This window comes from Furipterus horrens, unplaced genomic scaffold (assembly GCF_987537825.1).
Source record: "Furipterus horrens unplaced genomic scaffold, mFurHor1.1.pri manual_scaffold_3, whole genome shotgun sequence".
Lineage (NCBI taxonomy): Eukaryota > Metazoa > Chordata > Mammalia > Chiroptera > Furipteridae > Furipterus > Furipterus horrens.
Genome location: NW_028327173.1, coordinates 162,461,980 through 162,479,462, shown reverse-complemented (window position 1 = coordinate 162,479,462; position 17,483 = coordinate 162,461,980). Strand labels below are relative to the sequence as shown.

The following is a 17,483-nucleotide window of genomic DNA, read 5'->3' as shown; positions in this document are numbered from 1 at the left end:
TTTTCTGATTTTTAAAGAGGGGAGGGGGAAGGAAAGAGAGACAGAGAGTCTATTTGTTGTTCCATTCATTTATGCATTCATTGGTTGATTCTTGTATGTGCCCTGACCGGGAATCAAAACTGCAACCTTGGCATATTGGGAGACACTAACCAACTGAGCTATCCAACCAGGGCATGTTCCTCCCTTAATCTTCAACATTAACACAAAGGTCCCTACCTCTCAAATCAGGCAGCTCAGTCTCAACTTCATTACCCTTCAGTGGACAGAGAAGAATTTTAAGTTACAGTGAAAAGAGAATGAAGATTGCCCTGGCTGGATTGCTCATCTGGTTAGAGCATGATCCCTATTTGCCAAGGTTGTGGCTTCCATCCCTGGTCAGGGCACATACAGAAATCAACAAAGAATGCAGAAATTTAAAAAATCAATCACAAAACTTGTCTAGAAATATATAAGTAATTAGCAATATAAAAAGGAGTATATAATTAAAAATTAGCTTTCAATATACATTCCAAAATCTGTTTTTAGCCATGATTTCATGTGAAGGCATAAATGGAATGTTCACCATATTCTCAAATGACACAAAGCTGAAAATGGATTACGTACATATAAAATGAATGACACAATCGGGACCTGAAAATAAAAGCTTAGCATGCTTAGCAAAATCAGTTAAAAATAAAAATGTCATAAATTTAAGGTACTACAACTAAGTATACTTTATATACAGATAAAGACATAGGGTAGGAATACTTAAAAAATGGTTTTCATTAAATAATTTGCCTAAAGTCAATATCTGGGTAATATTCAGAGACATTCATTCACAAATGCTTCAAGTTATCATTTTTGTCTAATTTTATAAAGGGGTATATACTATAACCATCTTTCTGTCAGACACAGATATCAAAGTTTTCTGATCTAAATTTATCAAATTTTAAAGACTTCTTCATAAATCATCACCGTGTGGTCACTTTTGTAAAAGTAGAACAGAATAAAGTGAGTTCTACCAGCATCTTCCCTCACAGTTACCCTCACAAGGATTATTCTCTAGCTATAAACCCAAAATTTCAACAAAGAAACCCTCCCAAAACTAGTAATGTGAAAAGTAAAATGTATGACAATAACACAAAGCACAGAAGGGGAGCAATTAGAAGTAGATTGTTACAAGTCTCTTATACATGAAATAGTGTTAGCTTATTATTCCCTGAAGGCAGACTGTGAAAAAAGTTCAAGATGCATACTGTAAACCCTAACCCAACCACCAAATATAAACATGTAAATATAGTTAATAAGCCAAAAGTGGAAATATAATGCAAAAACAAAGAAAAAAAGCAATCCTAAAGGGAGCAGGAGATAGGAAAAAAATAAAAAGAAATAAAACAGATGAGATAAATAGAACACAGCAAGATGACAGATTAAAAATCAACTGTGTCAAAACAGGGTACTACTGGCATAAAAAGACTGAAGAGTCCAAAAACAGAGGCATACTATTACCAAATGATTTTCATTAAGAGTGCCAAATAACAGGGAAGGAATTGTCTTTTCAACAAATGGTGGTGGAACAACTTTTGAGTCGCATGGGAAAAAAACCCTCAACCCCTACCTCACACCAGACATAAAAATTAACTCAAAAAGAATCACAAACTTAAACCTAAAAACAAAAACTATTAAACATCTAAAAGAAATGCAGCACAAAATTTATGTGATCATACCATGGGCAAAGATTCTGTGAAACACAAAGAACATTAACCATTTTTTTTAAATTGATAAACTTGAACTTCATCAAAATGAAAACCTGTTCTTCGGAGATGACACTAAATAAACAAAAAGATAAGCTAACAAGCTAGAGACAAAGCAAATTATATATATATAGATAGATAGATAGATAGATAGATATGTAACTTATATGTATATATACACACACACATAACTAGAATCCAAATATGTAAAACTCTTACATCCTAATAAGACACCCCCACCAATTATACAACTAACTATACACCCAGTAAGGCTAAAACTAAAAAGCACAGAACATCAAATGTTAACAAGGATGTGACATAATTGGAACTCCACACACAACTTTGACAGCTTCTAACAAAGTTATACATACATTTGACCTATGAACCAGTTAATTCCATGTCAGGAATCACAAACCATTCTAGGTTTGAAAACAGGTACATAAAAAGATCTGTATGAGAATGCTCATAGCTTTACTTATAATAACCAAAAATTTGGGAAAAACAAATCTCCAAGTAAATGGACAAATTATGATACAAAGATATAACAGGACACCTAACAGCAGCAACAAAGAAGGAACTACTGATACAAGTACTACATTACAGATGAATCTCAAAAACATCCTGCTGAGGGAAAGACATTAGATACAAAGTATTTATACAATCCATTGATACGAAGTTCTACAACAGACAAACCTAATCTAAAGTGGAGAATAACATGAAACACAGGTTGTATTGTACAAAGGATCGGGGAAAAGACTGAACAGGAGGTGCATGAGGGAACTTACCCATGTGCTGACAATGTTCTATTTCTTCATAAGGATTTGGATTGCACAAATGTATACATTTCGTAAAACTTAAATGGCAGAACTCAGATTGATACACTTCATTGTATACATAAATTCTACTTGACAGGCTGAATATTAAAAAAAGAAACAGCTGTAAGCAAATATTCAACTCTAGTTAATGATATGGAAGCTGAATTGGTGTAGGGGTAAAGGGACTGATGTCTGCAACTTAACTTTAAAATGCAAAAAACCACCACAAAACACCAATAAGCTCGACTGATGGAGGTTAAAGGAACAAATACATGAAAAGGTATGAGATAAAGTAAAATAGAAAATTGTCAATTGCAGAACCAAGGTGATGAGATGGGCATTCACTGTACATTTCTTTTTACTTTTATTTATGTTTAAGATTTTTTTCACAATGCAAGAGCAATCACATCATAGGATAACTAAATGCTGAATCACTATGTTGTACATCTGAAACTATTATAATATTGCATGCCAACTATACTTTAACACAAAATAAAAATAATAATAATAAAAAGCTAGAGGGGAAACATTTGAAGACTAAAAGCAGCCAAACACAAAAGTGTGATACTATATAATTCTACTTATATGAAGTTCTAGAACAAACAAAACTATCCATGTTAAAAATCGATCAGTGGTTATCTGGGACAGGAAATGAGGTAACTTGCGGCATAGGAACAAGAAAAAGCTTTCTAGGATGATGGAATGTCTATGTCCTCATTGAGTGTTGGTTACAAGGACATATATGAGGTCTCTCCAGAAGAAGTCTAGCCACTGTTAATATAACAAGAAAGGTTTGCATGACATCTGATGTAACCAAGAGCGTGGACTGGAATGTGCATGTGTGAACAATGATTGACTTCACTGAACTCGTCAGTAGAGGCAGTAGATGCCCTTCAGTGAGCATGTGCACTGTGTGGCTGTTGCATTCAAAATGACTGAGTGAGTAGAGCATCAAATCCTCATCAAATTTTGCAATAAGCTTGAAAATTCCTCCACAGAAACTATTCAGATGATTAAGAAGGCTGCAGCTATGGGCATCTGGTGACTAACAACTTCATCACAACAATGATCCTGGTCATGCATCACATCTGGCACAGTGTTTTTTGGCAAAATATCAAATCATTGAGGTGACTCAGCCCCTCTACAGCTCAGATTTGGCATACTGCAACTTCTGGCTTTTCCCAAAACTAGTATCACCTTTGAAAGGGAAGAGATGTCAGACCATCAATGGGATTCAGAAAAATATGACAGAGCAGCTGATGGCAATTGGGAGAACTGTGTGAGGTCCCAAGGTGCCTATTTTGAGGGGACTGAAGCATCACTGTCCTATGTACAATGTTTCTTGTATCTTCTATCTTCTTCAATAAATGCCTCTCTCTTATTTTTCATGTTATATGGCTGGATACCTTCTGGAGAGATCTCACAGACATTTGCCAAAACTCACTGAAATGTACAGTAAAATGTGTGCCTTATATTGAATATAAACTATACCTCAGTTAAACTGCTTTTTAAAATATGTTCACTATAGAAAATCTGGAATACACAGAAAAAGCACAGAGAAAACATGCCCCCATCCCCAATCATACCATCCAGATAGAGCAAAACCATCCTCTCCTCTCTTTTGATGAAAGCTATGCCCACTGGAGATGAAAGTACACCCTCCTGTTTTCCTTACAGGCAATACAGAAATACTGGTTAAGCCCCTGAATTTTGTAATTCCTTTCTCAGGTGACTCAAAACCTACGACTTAAATCCCTTTACCATAACACCACTGAGTCTTTAGTAAGTTACTAACCATTATGTCCTCATCTGAAAAATGGAATTCTTTAGTACCTCAAAGCGTTGTTAAAATTTTTAAGCAAGACAATGTATGATGCATATTCTGGCTTTTATTATGGTTTAAGTTGAAGAGTCAACTAGCTTTTAGAAATCATCCTAGCAAAAAAGTCCACTGACTTTCCCTTTGAATTTATTTTTAAAAAACAGGCCTTCAATTCTCTAGGTACACTCACCTCAAGCTAGTCTGTCCTATTTGAGTGAATCTATTGAAGATCAGACCAAAACCCTGAATTGTTAAAGACCCAGAGCAAAGGTTGGAGTAAGAAAATAAATAAAAATAAAACAGAAAATTTATTTGGAAAGATGGCAGCTGCTGAGAATGTGGGATTTAATGTGGTGAGCAAAACTGCTCAAGTAAACAATTTCTCCTTGAATGAAGTCCAACAAGTTTCAGATAAAAGTTGTTTTTGCTCTGCCTATGTCATTTAGGTCAAAATATGTAACCTAAGAGCCTTAGTTTAAGAGTATGTTCTAAAGAATAAGAACCAGAGTCATAAGAGAAAAACCAGATAAAGTGACTGACACTTTATTGATTTATTTTTTAATTGATTAATTAATTTATTTATAGAGAGAGGGGAAAGGAGGAAAAGAGAGGGAGAGAGACATCAATGTGTAAGAGAGACATTGATCCGAGTCTCTTGCATGCCCCCAACCACGGACATGATCCACAATCCAGGCATGTGCCCTGACTGGAACCAAACTGGTAACACTTCACTTTGTCAAACCAGACCAACCTCGAGCCACAATGGTCAGGGCAAGAGTGATTGACATTTTAATGACTGAAGGTAAAGGCATACTGAAAACTGGATCAGGAAGAACACTTCTGGACAGAGAGCATACCCACAATGTGTATTAATTATATGAAGACCCTGGCCAGGGAACTCAGTTGTTTAGAGCATCATCCCAATACTCCAAGGTTGCAGGTTCAATCCCCATCAGGGCACATACAAGAATCAACCAATGAATGCATAAATAAGTAGAACAACAAATCAATGTTTCTTTCTTCCTCTCTCTCTCTAAAAATCAGTAAATTAAAAACATTTTAAAACTATATGAAGAAAAGAAAAAAATAATTTCAACTATGCAGAGCATGCTTGCTATTCTGCTCAATGATTATAAGCCCAGAACAAACACAAAACGACAGCGTTTTACTGTTCTCTAGGTGGTCTCACTTGCCATGTGCCCCTCGTATAAGCACCTTGCTGTGCTGTCAGAATCTCATGTTTAGAGTCATTTATTTTTCCCACAACATGGACCATAAATACAAACTACTACTTCATCTGGTGTTTAACAATAAAACGTAATTTGTTCCAATAGTAAAGGAAAAATGATGTGTTGGACTTTGAGAAATGGTATGTCTGTATTTTATATTTTATGGGCAAGTGTAGAGATTTCCAAGATTCTGACTAAATGATATTTGTGTCTTCTGTGAATCTGTGTATTGACAGCAAAATTAAAATCCTTGTGGCAAGAAGCAAAAACAGCAAACTATTAAACAATTCTAGGATACTGATTTGAGGAAATGAAGGGTTTATTATCCTATATGTTAATGTCACCACTGTATTCAACAAATCTTCTTTTTTTTCTACCAGTCACTGTTCAAGGTAATAATTAAGAAGACAGTTAATATGCTACCCTGTCCCAAAATATTTCATAGTCTAGGGAAATATAGTAATCCTAACCCTAATGTGACAAATGGAAGTCCATTTTTATTATTTTTATGAAATAATTTCAACCCGCAGACCTTCTGAAATATTTGAACACCCCCTTAAAAATCTAGACCACACACTGAAAACCACTGCTCTGTAGTTACACGTATTAAATAGTAAGAGGAGATATAGCTCCAGGAAAAATAACTGAGTCATAGGAAGACAATGATGGCAAGGAGATTTATTTTTCCTTGTATACCCTTTGTACATTATGAATTTGATCATGTTTGTATGTATTATTTTTATCTTTAAAATATTAAATGATTAAAAAATAACTGATATCAAAAGTGGCTAAGCATACTATTTAGAAATATGACGGTAAATACCAGAAAAGAAAATTTTAAGAGTGGAAAGTGTTTTTGCTTAGGAAGTAGAACTAGGGAATTAAGAGGGTTGCATAGAAGACTGCTGTTTTTCAGTATAAGCCTTCTGGACTGACTTTTTAAACCATGTACAGATAGTAATTGGTTCAAAAATAAAAATCTTTCAAAATACTGTTTGGAAATATGCATGGACATACTCATGAGAGAATACTCAGACATACTCAGGTGAGAGAATGTCTGTGAAATATACCAAGATGTATAAATAACTACCTGAAATAATGTGCCTGTGAGTTTTCACTAATATAGAAATATTATTCTATATTATAATAAAAGAATTTCATTCATAAAGCTAGTTCAAGAACAATAATTTCCTTCAGACCAGAAAGTCTTATGACTTAAAAACACTTTTAAGTATGTAAACCTTAAGTCATTTTTTAAATTAGGTGGTTAAATCCTACCCTAAACACATCTCCACACACACAGTAAAATAACCTTTTTATTTTATTTCTTCTATTTCACTTTGTCACAATTAAAATCAAATCAGAATCACTTATTTGAAAAAGTAGAAAAATAAAATAGTTGCTTTTTGAAGACGATATGACTAGGGGTGGTGAAAACACAATACAGTATACAGATTATAGAATTGAACATATGAAGCCTATATATTTTATTAACCAATGTCACCTCAATAAATTCAATTAAAAAGTAAAAACAAAAAAATAGTTGCTTTTTGGCAAATATAATAAACTACTAACTCTTATGCAATTATTACTTCATAAAAAAACTCTTTGTAGAAATATAAACCCACTATCAAAATCTAATTTATATTTAGTTTCTCAGAGGATGTCCTGATCCAGGAAAGAAGAGATTATTGCTATATATAAATAGATAACTCACTAGCAAGTTGGATTTCCCACTAAATGGAACCAGGGCTTCTTGGGGAATGGCTGATTCCAGGATTGAGACAGAAAGGATCAAGAAAAACTTGGAACATGTTGATGTGCCAGAAAGGAAATACTCAAAAAAATTTAAGAGATTATGTGAAAAAGACACGGAGACAGGGCGAAAAATTGCCCAGTGAACAAATGTGGGACAACTAGAGCATAAAAAAATAAGGGCAGTAATGGACTGTAACCCACTGAATAAAATAGGAAGTACATATATCCCTATTGATAATAGAAATAAAAGGATGCTTCTTCCTACAACAGAGTGCCTACTGATAAGTAGAGGACAGGGAGGAGTTAGAAAAATAACCATTTTGCAACAAAGTAAATACCAGTACAGGAAAGAATCATCAATAGATGCTAAATCCAAGAGGCAAATTTGATGAGGATGCAGAAGATCTACTTAGAAGCAGGACATCTGCACTATCTCAAAGTTATTCCCAAAGATGCTCATTAGGTGCAAGGGGAAAAATAATAACTATTCTGTGAAGAAACCAGACAACACCGTGACCAGGTAATTAAAAATTAACATCACCAACGAAAGAGACCAATGACATGTGCTTTTGTATCATACATTGAAAAGAATACAAAATTACTGGCTGAAGATGTTTAACCCAAATCTAATTATGAGGAAACATCAAACAAATCCAAACTGAAGAATATTTTATAAAATATATAGCCTATACTCTTCAAAAATGTTAATGTAATGAAAGAGAAAGGCTAAGGAGCTATTTCAGATTAAAGGCAACTAAGTTACAACGATTAAATGCAATCTGAGATCTGGACTGGATCCTATGGGGAAAATGCTGTGAAGAAACAAATGCTATTATTGAGACAAATTTACAAAACTGGAATAGGGTCTATAAGTTAAGTTTTCATATTATCAATATTAAGTTTCTGAAATCAGTAACTATACTGTGATAATGCAAGAAAACACAATACACAGTGAAGATTTAGAGACGAATGGGCAAAATATATGCAATTTACTCTGAAGTGATACAGAGCCCTGGCTGGTCACAGCTGGTTGGAACATGTCTCTTAACTAAAGGGCTACAGGTTCCATTCCTGGTCAGGGCACATACCTAGGTTGTGGGTTTTCATCCCTGGTCCAGGCACGTACAATCCAGGCACATACGATCCCCAATACAGGAGGCAACCAATGTTTCTCTCTCTCCCTTCCTCTCTCTCTAAAAGCAATGAAAAGATATCCTTGGGTGAGGATAAAATAATAATAATAATAATAATAATAAAGTGATAACAGAAAGCAGAATGAGAAAGCAAATGTGACAAATGTTAGAACACTGGTAAATCTGATTAGGCTATTTAAGAGTTCTCAGTACTATTTTATATTTTCTTTACACTTGAAATCATTTCAAAATAAAAATTTAAATAAAGGTAAAGTAGGATGTGAAAAGATAGTAAAAACAAGTGATTTACTCTGATGTCCTATAGTACATATGAATAAGGGAAATGACTACAACAGTGACTCAGATTAGCACAGAGCTAGCCTCATACAGAATTTCTTAAATTTTTAATTCTCTAGAAAAAGAGAAAGTTTTTAAGGAACCACATAAACACTAAGATGCTCTACCTTCCACAAAAATCTATTTTTCATGTTAACACAGTACATACTAAGGGACACTTACTTCCTCCAGCGAACTGTAAGCTCCTCATAGGCAGGCCTAAAGGTCCTGCTCTTTGTTCTAACTCAAGCAACGACAAAGGGTGTGAAGTATAACATTCGTATTTGTTGAATAAATGCTGGTATACAGTATTTTAAATACATTTCTAAACATGAGCTTTTTAAAACTCACAAAAGCAGAGAACATTATTAATATTCATATACCTATTACCCCAACCCAACAATTACCAAGATTACACCACACTTGCTTCATCTATCCCATCTCCCTGCTCCTGTTTTTGCTCTTAAGTATTTTAGAACAAAGACCAGACATCTTATTTCTTTTCTTCATTCTTCAATCTCTACCTCTAAAAACTACGGGCATATTTTTACATGAACATAATGCCATTATCATCGCTAACAAAGTTAACAATTACTTGATATCATCTAACACCCATCCACACTCAAATTTCCCCTAATGTTTTCAAAATGGCTTTACTGGTTTGAGTCAACACATTACATATGGCTGCTACACATAAAATATACTTAACCTTTTATTTATTCATTTATTTATTTACCTACCTACTTTTAGTGAGAGGGAAAGAGGAAGAGAAACAGACATGTGCAAGACATACATCAACTGGCTGCCTCCCACACACCCCCACTGGGGACCAGGCCCACAACCCAGGCATGTGCCCTGACTGGGAATCAAACCGGTGACCTTTGGTTCGCAGGCTGGCGCTCAATCCAATGAGTCACACCAGCCCAGGTCAACCTTTCTTTTTTAAATTGTCTATCAGCAATTATGAAAAAGCCTACCAAACAGTTTCCACTTGTAGGTTCTCCAGAATCAAACCCAATTTAATGCATCTGTGGTTCCCTTTGTCTGCAGCACTCTTCCTCCACAGTCACTATGGCTAATTCGTTCCAGTCATTGATCACAAACCAACTATTACCTCTAAAAGAGGCCCTTTCTAACCACTCAATCCATAGTAGAGCTCCACTTCATTCATTCTCCATTACATGGTCCTATTTTCTTCATGGCACTTACCACTACCTAAAACTAGTTTATTTTCTGTTTCCCCCTGTAGAATGTCAACTCCATGAGGCAATGTGCCCTTCTTCACTGAAGACCAAAAACAATGCCAAGAACATGAGGCATTCAATAAATACTTACTGAGTGACTAAATAATAATGTAGTATCTCTACTTAATATGTAAGCTCAGGCCCTGGCCGGTAGCTCATTTGGTTAGAGCATAGTCCCAATACATCAAGGTTACAAGTTTGATCCCCGTGCACAGCACATATAAGAATCAACCAATAAATGCATCAATACGTGAACAACAAATCAATGTCTCTCTTTCATTCTCTCTCCTTCCCTCTCTCGCTCTCTAAAATCAATAAAAAATAAAATAAAATGTAAGCTCGGTAATACGTTTTTAAACATTTGTCGTTCACTCCTCACATAATGGTTTAAATCGAGTACCTGTAGAAACCTGGGCCAGCAGTTATCAAGAATCTGCGGCATGCAGGAAAGAAAGAACAGAGGTGTATGGCATTTCAATGTAATTCTGGACTTTTACTGAACAGTGATCACAGGTTCCTGAAAGAAAAATTATTGAGGATGATTTAAAGAGCATTACCAGGACTAAAACAAAGTTTCCTTTTTTTTTTTTTTTTTACCAAGGTTAAATGACGAGATAGACTAAAGTAAAATAATCCAAGGCTTCAAAAAAAATTAAGATTCTTTTTAGTTAAAAGGACTTCTTTCTCATTCTATCTGTTTTATCTAACAAACACAAAGACTATTTAGTATGAAAAATATGGTTTATAATGATATGAAAGCTTTTACTACAAAATATACAGAAACAAATAAAGCTAAGTAAAACCAGTATTACAGAATTTTTATGTAATAACAAAATTATATTCTAATATTTCAAAGCAATGACAAACAAAAATGGGAAAGGAAATGAAACTTTAGCATATCTTTCCTCAGTCTGTTCTTTCAGTTCAAGAGGTTCCTAAAACAAAATTAAACATAAAACACCAAATAAAATAAAGTTTGGTTGTCAGGTTCAAAAACTATAAAAGTCTATGTAAGCTGGCATCTTACCACTCCAGAGTCCTAAATTCATACTGCATATAAATCAAGAAACAGAAAAGCACACAATACAACGAAGTCACACCACAACCACGAACAAATTAAATGAATGCCCTATACTTTCTGGCATTTCCTTAAATGTTAAAACTTAAGACTTGCGTTAAAAAGTGTCAAGATTTACTACAACCTATTTAACAACTATTGAGAAAACTATTTCTGCAGTATAAAATAGCTATTTCCACTACAGCATTGCCGCTGACTGATAGATTACCTAAAGGATAATAAAAATATCATGCTTCTTTTTGAATGACCAAAGCCAACTCTACAAAATCTGAGTCCGTATTTCTGCTGTTCCGCGGACGACGTTCCGGATCACACAGGAAGGCAACTCCCCAACCATCAGGGCTGCCTCACGCCCTCCGGCACCCCGGGTGCGGGTTACCTTCATCGCTCCATTGTCAAATCGCACTCCCAAGCCTCGGTCCTCAGCCCCGAACCTAACACTGCAGGGATAGTCAAAAAAGAAATCCCCTCGCCCACACTCACTTCCTGTGTGCGGTGTGGGCGTGTCTGCAGACGAACGCTTTTGCTCAAACAAAATCAAATCTACCCTGGAGACCCAGACCCTAAGTCAAGACGCAGCCAGCGAGGAGCAGCCGGCCGCCGACCGCCGACCCCAGCCTTCCGCCGCCGCAGCCCTTCCTCTTTCTCCCCTCCAGGCCGGCCCCTCCCCCGTGGCGCGCACGCGCGGCCTCTAATCGATCCCCTCCCCCTTGACCCCCTCACCTTAACCATTAGCCACCCTCTTCCCAGGGTCCTGGAATCGCTGGCCCAATGAGGAAGACAGAAGATACAAGGGTGGAAGAGGATGTGTCGAGAGCCGGTGATCTGCGACTCAGATCTCGGCCTAATAGGCCCGTCTAGTCAACAGCAGCGCCTGTCACCGCCACCAAAACTGTGCGAGCGGCAGCGCCTGGCTCGGCCCAGCTCACCAGGTTCGGGTTTAGAACGCCTAATTTAGTCCCGCAGCAACTCCGCCCCGAAGCCGTGCGCGTCTCTATGCTGCGCAGACCTAACACTTCGCCACCGCCGCCGCCGCTGCTGCTGTACTGCTGCTGTTCTGCTGCTGCCGCCGCCTTACCAATCGCTCCTCTCCCAAGCGAGCACGACACTCCGCGGCTTTACGACAGTTCGGAAAGTGAGAGCGCTGTAGCCTTCACGCCTCCAAGAACATCTGTTTGTTTCTGCGCTTGCTCAGATTCTTCTTTCTCGCTGTTCCGCCCCTTCTTCCCCGATCCTCCCCTTTGTGCTCGCTTTATTAGTTCGTTCGTGCAGCCGTACGGTGCCAGGGAGCTCATCACAGTATATAATTTTCCTTGGTGCTTGTGCGTCCAATATTTAATCAAAATACTGACTACAACTTAGATAATTTTTCGTAACTGAAAATTGCAAGTAACCGCAGAATTATTGACCATTCTGAGGTACAATTAAAAAACATCGTGATTTAGTGTCTTTCACAATAAATGACGCTCGCTAATGACAAAGATCATGGCCCCTCACCGCTAAGATGAATTTGATTCCAAAGTCAGATCAAAAGTGGTTATATATATCATGGGAACTGGCTGTACAATCACACATACTCATAATTATTTGATAAAAATCATTAGATAGCTAATAATTCATTACATGCATTAGGAGGATGTAGGCTTTGGAATCAGACTTCCTTTCAAATCCCAGTGATGTACTTTATAAATCTATTATGAATAAATAAATGTCAATTATACCTCAATTTAAAAAATAAAAGCGTATCTAAAACAAACAAAAAATTCTTAGTTTCCATTCCTATTAGTTGAGATAACATTATTTACGTCAAAGAGTTCTTATGAGATTAAATAAGACAATTTATATGTTTCAAACATTATTTACCAATTAAGTGTTCAATAAACATTAATTCCCTCCCTTTGTCATCGTCACCCTTTTCTCAATACCCTTTATTTTGTTCACTCAGGTTCTCTATTTTGTTCAGTTAAAATATTCTACAATAATAGGAAGAAAGGATAGGATTGGGTTGGCCAAAAAAGTCCATTTAGTTTCTTCCATAAAATAAAAGACTCATCTTCATTTTCACCAATAACATTATTGATTTGGATATTTTGAGTATGTCAGCTATCTCCAGCATGGTATAACATTAATTGTTCTCAATTACCATCTTCTCCAGTGAGAAATCTCCAGCACAAAACTTTGTAAACCACTTTTGACAAGTTAGATCAGCTGCTGAATCTTTTTCATACACCGCACTAATCCTTTCTTGCATTTCAGTTGCATTTTTCCCTTTCTTGAAGTAATTAAGCATAATATGCTGAAAATCTCACATATTTTCTTCCATCTTCAATATAAAAATGGCTACACAAAAATTCACCAGTTTTGATGTTTTTTAATGCATGCTGATATGACAGCTGTCACAATACAATATAACAAAATTGTTTTGAATAAAGTTAAAGACAACTAAGTGCTACTGGAGCAGTCTTATGGAAAAAAACAAACAAACAAACTTTTTGGCCAACCCAATAGATGGTGTGGGAAAACTGGAAGAGCATTGGAGTGGGATTTTTCCTCAGTCCTCTTTCTCCCTCTAAATACAAATTCCACCTGGACTGTCTTTATCAACTGCCAAGAGTTTAACTGTTACTGACTCATACTTTCTCAAAGTCATTATATTTCCAGGCCTATATTTCCTTTATTTCCAGACCCAACCTTTTTTCAATAGCTCTTGACCAGTGCTCCTAAATAAAACAGGCACAGCCACACGTAGTTGTTGAGAACTTGAAATGCAGCTTGTACAAATTGAAAAATGCTGTAAGTGGAAAATGTACACTCAATGTCAAAGATACAATACAAAAACCTGTAAAAATCTCAATAAATTTTAATATTGATGACATGTGGAAATAATATCATGGACATATAGGGTTAAATCGGCGTTTCTCAAGCTGGGATGATTTTGCTCCTTAACCTCCCTACCCCAGGATATTCCACAATATCTGGAGACATTTTGGTTTTCACAACTTGGGTCAAGGTGTGTAGCTACTGACATCTGCTAAGAAAGACGCCAGAGATGCTGCTAAACATCCTACCATGCACAGGATATCCCTCCACAACAAAGTACTGCCTGGCCCAAAATGTTAATAGTACAGTTCAGAAATCCTGGGGTTAATTAAAATATACCATTAAAATTAATTTCAACTATTTCTTTTACTTTTTAAAATATGGCTACTATATATATTACATTTGTAGCTTGTGCTACATTTCTTTTTGACAGTGCTGACTGACCTAGACCTATATGACTAACTGTACTGGTTATGTTATTTCTACTTTAATCTCCCACAGGTATCTCTAACACATTATGTCCTAAATTAATTAATTAACATAGGTATATTGTATTTACACACTCGATCTATCTGTCTTTCCTGCCTTAGTCAACAGGACCAAGTTATCTAACCAGAAACCTAAAGGTCATCTTTGACTATTCCCTCTTCCTCATTCCTTACCTTTAATCAATCCAGAAGTCCTTCTATTTCAGCCTCTGAAATATCTCAGATATAAAAAATCGATCCATTCTGTCCATACTTTTGCACTAGTCTAGCTCTTTAGTATCTTTAGTATTCATTTGTTTAATAAACACTTATCAAATAGTTACACTGTGCTGGGCACTGAGAGTACTAAATACCTAATCACTGCTTTACTGGCACTATACACTATGATGTGGAAGGAATAAGATGATGTCATAATATGCTCAGAATACTAAGATGGAACATGGTAGTAAAGCCAGGAGTAAGTAATATTTAAAGCAAACTTAGCAACATTAATGAAGACAGTTAAATAAATTAAAAGGCCAGGGCATTCCAGGCAGTAAGATCAGCAGCACATACTAAAAGGTACAGAATCCTGTACCTGAAATAGCATAAAGCAAACTCTCTACTAGGAGCTACTTAATGTGTTATACAGGGAAACTATCAAGAGACAAGGGAAGAAAAGTAGATAAAAATTAAGTAAGGTTGATTTTGCTAGGCTAAGAAGTTTATTCTATTTTATACTCCAAACTATTAAATCCATTAAAGGAAATCAATAAGAGGACTAACAATCAGATTTGACTATTAGAGATCCCATTTATATAAGCAAAATAGAGGAAGGGTTGAGAGGAGCAAGAGTAGAGAAGTGAAGACCAGTTGGAATGGCAGGTAAAAATGAAGAGGGTGGGGGAAATGAGAATGAGAAGGGACAGATTCAAGAGATAAGAAGGGTGAATAACTAATGAGTATAGGGGATGTTGATGCCATTCAAGAAAGAAATACAGTTTGCAAAACCCAACTTTGTTGATTTGGGACTTCTGGTTGAGGGCAGCATGAAAGAGGAGGTTGAGAGAAAGAAAATGTTTACTTCTTTATTGGGCAAGCTGAGTTTGAGATGTCTAACATTTACCCAAAGGGCAGATTCCAGTCAACTGGTGGATACACAGGTCTGGAGCTCAGGAGAGAGGTTTGGGCTAAAGACATAGATTTGGACTCAACTTATATGTGATAGCTGACACAAAAGTTTTGGATGAGTTCACCCAGAGTATAAGCGAGAAGAGACAGACATGTGGTGCAATCTGATATTTTAAGAGTTGAAGAATGAAAAGAAGTTCCAGAAGGATGTGGATGGGCCACAGCAAAGGGAGAGAAACGTAGAAAAGTAGGTAACAAGCCAAATAAGAAAAAGAGTTCTGCCCTGGCAGGGTAGCTCAGTTGGTTATAGCATCATCCCCATATGCCAAGGTTGGGAATCCATCCTTGGTCAGGACACATACAAGAATCAACCAATGGGGTCTTGGCCAAATGGCTCATTTGGATGGAGCATCATTCCCATGCACCAGGGTTGTGGGTTCCATCTCTGGTCAGGGCACATGCAGGAGGCAACCAGTGAATGCAGGGATGGGTGGAACAGCAAAATTGATCTCTCTCTCTCCCTCTTCACACTTCCTCCCTCTTTCTAAAATCAATATAAAAAAATAAAAATAAGAATCAACCAATGAGCCCTGGCTGGGTAGCTCAGTTGGTTAGAGTGTTGTCCCAATATACCAAGGTTGGGGGTTCCATCCCCAGTCAGGGCACCTACAAAACTGACCAATGAATGCATGAATAAGTGGAACAACGAATGATGTTTGTCTCTTTCTCTCCTGCTCCCTCCCTCTCTCTCAAATTAGTAAATAAAAAACATTTTTTAAAGAATTTCAATATCAAAGTGGGTTATCAAGAATACAAAATGTCCATTAGTTTGGCAACAAGGAGATCTGTAAATAAGAGCGACTTCAGCAACTGTCCTATACTTTAGAACAGAGGTTCTTAGCTGGGGCTGATTTTAACGCACAGGGGTTATTTGACAATGTCTACAGATATTTTTGGTTGTTACAACTGTGAAGATAGACATGGACCAGTACTTTTTCATGAAATTGGTAGTAAATATAAAAAAGACACATATCAAGGAAACTACGGAGTCAAGAAAGTTATGCTGGCCCTGGCTGGTGTGGCTCGGTGAATTGAGTGCTGACCTGCAAACCAAAGGATCTCCAGTTCGATTACTGGTCAGGGCATGTACCTGGGTTGCAGGCCAGGTCCCCAGTTGGGGGTGTGTGAGAGGCAACCACACATTGATGTTTCCCTCTCTTCCCCTTCCTCTAAAAATAAATAAATAAAATATTTCTTAGAAAGAAAGTTACCCTGAAGGGAAAAGAGCCAGCAGAAAAAAAAAAGAGAGGTGAATGATAATGGAAATAAAGGGATGTGTGCCCTGACTGGTGTAGGTCAGTAGGTTGGATGTTGTCCTGCAGACCCAAACGGTCCCTCAATCGATTCCCGGCTAGGGCACATGCCTAGTTTCTGGACCAGGTCCCCGGTTGGGGGCCTGCAAGAGGCAACCAATTGATGTTTCTCTCTTGTATTCTCTCCCTCTCTTTCTTCCTCACTTCCCTGCTCTCTAAAAATAAATAAATAAAATCTTAAAAAAAAAAAAAAAGATGTCAATGGAGGCAGAGGAAATGGGATTCAAAGCTCAGATGGAAGAATTAGCCTTGGATGGAAGGGATTGTACAAATGAATTAAATTTGTGACCTTCAGGGGAAATATTGAGGTCTTGCTCAATAAATGACCTTGATTCCTCTGAGAAATGTGAAATAAGGCCATTGACTAAGATATCTGGTTTTTGAAATGGCTAGATGGAGAGAAATTAGAACAGAGAGACTAAAAAAATCAGAACAGTCACTAACATGATGGCAGGGTAGATATTAGATGGACAACAAATAAAAGGCAGGAAGCCCGGAGCAGAAAAGACTGAGACTGAGAGCACCAGTGCCACGAGGTTGCATT

At 36.8% G+C, this 17,483-nt stretch overlaps 1 protein-coding gene across 7 annotated transcripts in view; it reads right to left on the bottom strand.

The window, feature by feature from the left end:
- The window catches only part of RNF111 (ring finger protein 111), a 67,209-nt gene extending 54,982 nt beyond the window's left edge, over nucleotides 1–12,227 (bottom strand). For 6 of the 7 annotated variants that reach the window (XM_090270672.1, XM_090270675.1, XM_090270676.1 and 3 more), the window contains exon 1: nucleotides 8,446–8,477. The gene's annotated coding sequence lies outside the window, so the exon portion shown is untranslated. Of the gene's footprint in view, nucleotides 1–8,445; nucleotides 8,478–11,871 lie in introns of those variants that run through there. The other variant, XM_090270673.1, reaches the window with a different exon arrangement.
- Nucleotides 12,228–17,483: the final 5,256 nt, after the last annotated feature.